At 43.6% G+C, this 6,915-nt stretch overlaps 1 pseudogene across 1 annotated transcript in view; it reads left to right on the forward strand.

The window, feature by feature from the left end:
• The window catches only part of LOC308632471, a 224,382-nt pseudogene that overhangs the window by 113,668 nt on the left and 103,799 nt on the right, over positions 1 to 6,915 (forward strand). The window lies entirely within an intron of this gene.

Below are 6,915 nucleotides of genomic sequence, written 5' to 3' on the forward strand. Positions count from 1 at the left end.
CATACACTCGTGTGAAAGTGTGTGTGTGTGTGTAGTTGTATGCAGTTGTAGCATAGGTCGATTTCTGTAACCACCACCATAATCAAGATACAAAACCTCTATTTCCGCAAGGATGCCTGCTTTCACCTGCACAGACACTCATCCCTCTTCTCTCCTCCCTCCCACCATCCTGAAGCCTTGGCAATCTATTTTTCATATCTATAATTTTGTAAACTCGATGATGTTACCTAAACGGACTTATAGGATGTGATGGCTTGAGTCTGCCTTGAGACAGTTGATGTCTGTTCAAGTTGTTCTGTAGTTTCTTACATTTATTACTAAGGACTTATTCTTACCACCATTTGTCTAACCACTTACCCTTCTAGATATTTGGTTTGTTCCCAGTTTGGGGCTATTTCAAACAAAGCTATCATAAACACTCATGAACACTTTTTAGACACTTAAACTGTAAAAATTGTGGTAAAACACATATGAACTTTTTTAGGGTGAAGCCTAGTGGCATTAAATAAATTCATATTGTTGTGCTACTAAAACCACCTTCTATCCATAGTATTTGTTTCCTCTGTGCTGGGTGTGGTGGCACATGCCTGTAATCCCAGCTGCTTAGGAAGCTAAGACAGGAGCATCACAAATTCAAGGCCAGCCTCAGCAACTTTAGTGAGACCCTGCTTTGAAATAAAAACAATAAAAAGCTAGTGATACAGGTCAGTGGCAGATCATCCCTAGATTCATCCCTAATATAACTTTTTCCCTGGGGAAAAAGTTCTTTACATCGTGAAAAACTGAAACTGTACCTACTGTATGTTAACTCCCCCTCCCTGTCTCAGCCCTACCATTCCCCTTTATGTCTCAAGAAGTATGCCTACTCTGAGTACCTCATGCAAATAGAATCACACAGTATTTTTCCTATTTCTGGTTTATTTCACTTAGTATTATGTCCTAAACTTTCATCCTTTTGTAGCACTTGGCAGAATCATCCTCTTTAAGGCGGAATAACATTGCATACACATGTGTGCACACACACGACTCCATACATGTGTCATGTATGCAACTGGTACACATATATCACTCCATCTCCTGGGCGTTTATTCTGTCAACTGTCAATGGACAGTTGGGTTATTTCCACCTTTTGCATATTGTGAATAATGCTGCTATGAACATGGGTGTTATGAATATATCCTGAGTCTCTGATTTCCATTCTTTGGGATACATACCCATCCCACAGATGTTTTTGCAAAGGAATAAGATTTCATTTCTCTGGAATAAATGCCAAGTACTAAGATTTCTAGATGTGCGATCAGTATCTGCTCAGTTAAAGAAACTGCCAAACTGTTTTTCTTTTTTTTTCTGTATCAGGATATATAGATTTAGTTTATCCCTTTTTTATTTTTTTATTATTTTTTTATTGGTTGTTCAAAACATTACAAAGCTCTTGACATATCATATTTCATACATTAGATTCAAGTTGGTTATGAACTCCCAATTTTACCCCATATACAGATAGCAGAAGGGCCAAACTGTTTTTCAAAGTCATCTTAGCATTTCATATACCCACCAGTGATGTGTAAGAGATACACTTTCTCTGCATGCTCACTAGCATGTAGAATTGTCACCATTTTTAAAGCTGCTCAATGGGTATATAGTGACATCTCATTATGGCTTTAATTTATATAGTTAATGACACTGACCTCCTTTTCATATATGTGTGTTTTTTTCTTAACCATCTGCATATCCTTTTTGCTGAAATGTCTGTTCATGTGTTTTGCTCATTTTCTAGTTGGATTGTTTGGCTTTGCTTTTCTTTTTCCCACAGTACTGAGGATTGAACTCAGGACCACAAACATGCTAGGCAAGAGCGTAACCACTGAAAGACATTCCCAGCCCTGTTTGGTTTCTTCTACTGTTCAGTTAGAAGAGTTCTTTATTTATTCTAGGTGTGAGTCCATTTTCAGGTCACCCCCTCCAAATTGATCTCAGGACACATATTCAGAACTCATTTCCTTCCAAAAATACAAACTGTCCTTGCAAGAGAGCAATCTTACCTAGGATCACCAATATTGACGAGGAATGTGGGTCTGCTGAGAAGATGAATGGCACTTGATTTCTTTGAAATCCATTTGTCAAACTTTTTCAGAAAATACATTTGGAGTGCAGGTGCCTATATGAGCCAACTGTTGTTTACTAATGGCACAGAAAAACCAATGTGAAAGCTTCTCTGTCACCTCTCAGAAGCAGTTCTGCTTCATTCTCGTTCAGCCAGGAAGAAAACAAACAAACAAACAAACAAACAAAACACCAATGTGCTCACTTACAACAAGACTAGTTCCTGCAAGTTGAAGGTGATTGCAAAATATGCTTCATTTCTGCACTTCCAAGCAGTTCTCAGAAAGCATATTCCGAGTGCAATTGCTGCCAGATAGAAAAAGGATGCTACCAAGGGAGCTGTTGTCCCTTAGCTCACAAATTTGAGGAAGGCAGTGGAATGCTGAGAAAATCAATTTTCAAAAGTTTCTTTGAAATTCATAACTCATACTTTTCAGAATAAAATGCAGGGCCCCACATCTGATGACAGATGGTACAGATGCTTCAATATGAAAACGTGAATGCCAATTAATACAAGTGTTCTGCCACACTCCAGTTCAACCAGGGACAGCCCCTAAGTGCCCACTGAGAACACACACACACACATTGTTCCTGCAAGTTGAAGCTCCTTGCTTGAACTGCTTCTGTTCTGAAATTCCAAGCTCTTCTCAGCAAGTACTTTCAGAGCACAGTTCTGGCCCAATACAAAAAGTGTCCTAGCAAGAGGGTCCTGTTCCTAGAATCACCTTCATAAGGAAGCTTCCCATCTTCTGTGTGGAAGTGTGTTTCTCCTTGGCCCTTATGCTGTGGTGGACACTTTTAGGAGCTCAGGTTTGTGCAGGACCATCTGACCTGGACTTTTTGACAAACCCTGTGCAGCCCTTACACCTGGTTTTTTTTTTTTTTTTTTTGCAAGCCCTGTGTAGCATGCTCAGATGCTACAGGATTCTGCAGAACAATCCAGGCAACAGTAGGCATTCATTCATTGTTTATGGTCTACAGATTCCTAGATGGATGACACTCATTATCATTCAAAGCAGAAATTTTAGAAACCATACATATGCTATATATGGCATATATCATTCCAATCTGAAAAACTAAAATCAGAAATATTCCCAAATCAAAACAATGGATCCTCATTATGAGGCTACAAGTAGAAAATTCCATACCTGAACTCAGGGGACAGTTTACAGTCAAAACTAGGGGCACTAAATATATCAGATAAAATTGCCTTCACATTATGTGTAGAGCTGCATGTGAAGCACACATATATGCCATCTTTAGACTTGGTTTCATTCACAGGACATCTTATGGAATTGACAATAATCCAAAATTGGAGAAGTATTTCAGCATAGACCAACTCACCCTGTCTATCTCTCAATGAGTTTATGTGCACTTGTGTGTATCTTTGTGTGTATTTGTGTCACAGTATATAAAATATTGCATTGCTCCCGTTGCAAAACTGACCCATACTCCTAAAAACAAAACTTATTCTGAACAAATGAAACATTTCTTCCTTTTGATTTTTATGTTTCCTCTAGGAATAGCTGCTACAATCAATATACTCAAATCATCAAAGTAGATCATAAAACAAAAAGATTATATTTTAAACAGTACTTGGTTTAAACAACAAATAATATAGTAATGAATGTGTTACTAAAGGGAATAAATAACAAAGAACTACTGTCAAATTATAGATTGGCAACTTGAAAAGTTTGAAGCAAATACTTAAAGAAGTGAATGTCAAAGATCGTGGGATGTTCAGCACCGCCCAGCAAGACAGCAGCAAATTGTTCTTCGAAGGATCCTGTGGAGAGCTTGAGCCTCCATTGCATCATAAGGGGGAGGTTGGACTGGATCTACTCATCCTTCTCCTTTGGATGGTCCTCTTCCTCAGCACAAAGTCGTATTGAATGCGAGTGTTCATGACATAGAAAACATTTATGTCGTGAAGAATCTTCAGCTCTGGGGAGAGGGGTATCAGGATGGAAAGTGGCACTCAATAGGTGCACCACAAGAACCCCCAACATGGGAGAACCTATGTCAGGAAGGACCTGAGCCACAGACCTGAGAGCTCTCCAATTCAGCTCCAATATCAACAAAGACATCCACAGTAGTCTTCCCCAAGGAAAAACCATGCAGAGCACTTCAACAGAACTAAGGTCTGTTGCTTCCAAAGGTTTTAGACTGTAGAACCTTCCAGTTCCTCCTGGATCTGCAAAAGCACACCACTAGGTTGGCATATGGAATCTCCCATGAAAGGCTTGTGTGCCCAAGATTCGGTCCCCACATCAGCCAAATTCACAGGTGAGTTTGGAGGGAAGCATTTGATGGTGAAATTCTCATTCAAGATGAATCCATTACTGGGAGGTGGGAGGGACTGGAAGAAAGGTTGGGCATGGGTGGAGGAAGACCTGAATTAGGTTTTGCCTTTGGTAACTATCTTGGCCCTGTTGGCTCCTCTCAATGCTCCATCTCCTGGTAGCATTCATCCTCTATCTCCTATCTGTCTTTCTCTCTCTCCCAGCCTCATTCTCTCTCTCTCCCATTCTATGCCTGTTTGGCCAGGGCTGCCACACACTAGAGCTTTATGGACAGGCTCATTGCACAACCAAAGAGAAAGCTATGAAACCCGGAGAAAAGGCCTAGGATTCCTCCTCTGAGTTATTTTCCTCAAGTATGGCCACAGTGAGGACAGGCTAACCAGAACAGATACCACATTTGAGCCATGCTTCTGCCATTGTTGGTGCCCGCCTCCATGTGAACCAGGCTTCCCAGAATGGTGGCCACATCCCAAATGCTGCCCTACTGAGAACAATGGCTCCAAAGACCAGCAAAGGGACTGCTTCCCTCCAACATGGTGAATTGTCCAGTGGTGCCATGACCCCGAGTAGGGGAATACAACAGCCAGCTTCTCCTTCCTCTGAACACCTGTTTCCGCCTCTATCCTAGAGCCTTTATTCCATCCCTTCTGGGTTGGATGTTTGGGTCTCTGCTATCAATTTCTTAGGCTACCAAGGCCCCACACAGACTTCCTCTTCCATACGACTCTACTAACCCAACAGACTTAGTAGGTTAGGATAGGAGAAAATTTAACCTAGAACTCACATAGAGTTGGTAGTTTTCAGTGTAGAGAGGCTGGGATCATGGCTGCTGTGGGTGTTTGTGTCAAAAAAAAAAAGAGCACTGGCATTATTATCAGATGAGCTTTGTGACAGACGTGCTCAGCAAGCCCTCATCTGACTTTAGTTAGGGGTCATAACCTGGCTATTATGATCACTCCTTGGCAAGTGGACTCAGGTGCGGAAGACCATGGATATGTCCAAACACAGAAGATTCAGGCTGTGTCCCAGGCTGTGTTTTCTTCCCAATTTCATCCTGTAACTGCTTGCTAGGATCCTGGCAATGCTCTGCCCAGGCAGTGGTTTTCTGGTCACACAGAAGGCTTTCAATCGTACTGCTTCAGTCCACAAAATGCCAGCTCCATCTTTAGCCCATACATTCCCATGTTCCTATGAAACCACTCCTATCCCAGACCATGAAAGCATACTGCTCCTGGACAGAGGCTTTCCTCCTCACTCCTCACTGAGGTCAGCTTTGGATGCCTGTTCATGTCCAGGGGAGGCACCTGGTGGGGAGCCACAATATCCACTGGGGTGTACCATTGGACCTCAAGACCTTCCACCAGCAGAAGTGCAGTTGTGTTTGTGCACGAACCCAACACACCCTGTTGGAGTGTTCTTGGGGGTCAGAGACTACTCTTTGTTGCTAAGAGTTGACCTGAGTCCACATCCTGACCCTTGCTCTCTGCCATCTGATTGTCCCACTTACTCTGACGGTGAGAGATGATTTGGCCCAGCTCATATTCCTCCGGCTTCTCCTCATTAAGCAAGTGTAACTCAACAGCCCTGAGGATGACGACAGGAGCCCTATCGTGGCAGGTCACCTGGAGCAGCATGGGAGACAGGCCTTCAGGAAATGGGCCTTGAAGTGACTACTCAAGGACAGTGGGCAGGGGCATTCTGGAGGCACCTCCACTCTAAATACAGGGCAACATCCATGACCCTACTACCTGAGGCTGGCCTCCTGCTCATCGCGTGGGCTCTTCCCACAGGCTACTAGCCCAATTCTTCTACATAGGACTTCCTGGGCCTGCCATTGCTCTTTGTGGAACTGCACTCCTCTCGAAGTGAAAGGACCCCACTACCTGCATACAGATGCAATCTCATCCCACAAGTTGGGAGGAATGGGACAATAGCCTCCAAGATCCAAGGTCTGCCCGAGGATGCAGGCGGCATTGGGAATGGCCCAGGCACAAAACCTAGTGGTTTTGGTCTGGATTGCCAGGGCCAAAAACAGACCCAGGAACATGACCACACACAGGAGTGCTGAAAGATAGCCACGAGAGCTCCTGGCCTCCAGAGGCTCAGTGCTGGCTGGGGTGCAGAAGGGCACCTCATCTGGCAAGGGTGGTCATTGGGTTACCTGGACATTTAGTGTGCTTGCTCCACATCCATATCGACTCTGCAGAGAGACCCTCTCAGCTCCTTGTTCAAGGAACATGCAGAACCTCACACTGCTGTCCTCCTCCATAGACGTCAGCATCCCATACAAGGGAACCTGCAACCTAGGTCCTGTCCTATTCTCATCTGTCACCCATACATGCCCCTGCCCTTCTAGACTGCATGCTGCCACCTGACACACAGACTCCCTCAGACATGGCGGTGGACAAGCTGCTGCTCTCCCTCATCTCAGCTCCAGCCTTTCACACTGACCTCTCCCTTCTTGATTCCCATCTATCCTCCTGATCATCCAGAAGCTCCAATGCAAGAG

This window comes from Spermophilus citellus (genome assembly GCF_964194105.1).
Source record: "Spermophilus citellus genome assembly, chromosome: 13".
In the NCBI taxonomy this organism is placed as follows: Eukaryota; Metazoa; Chordata; class Mammalia; order Rodentia; family Sciuridae; genus Spermophilus; species Spermophilus citellus.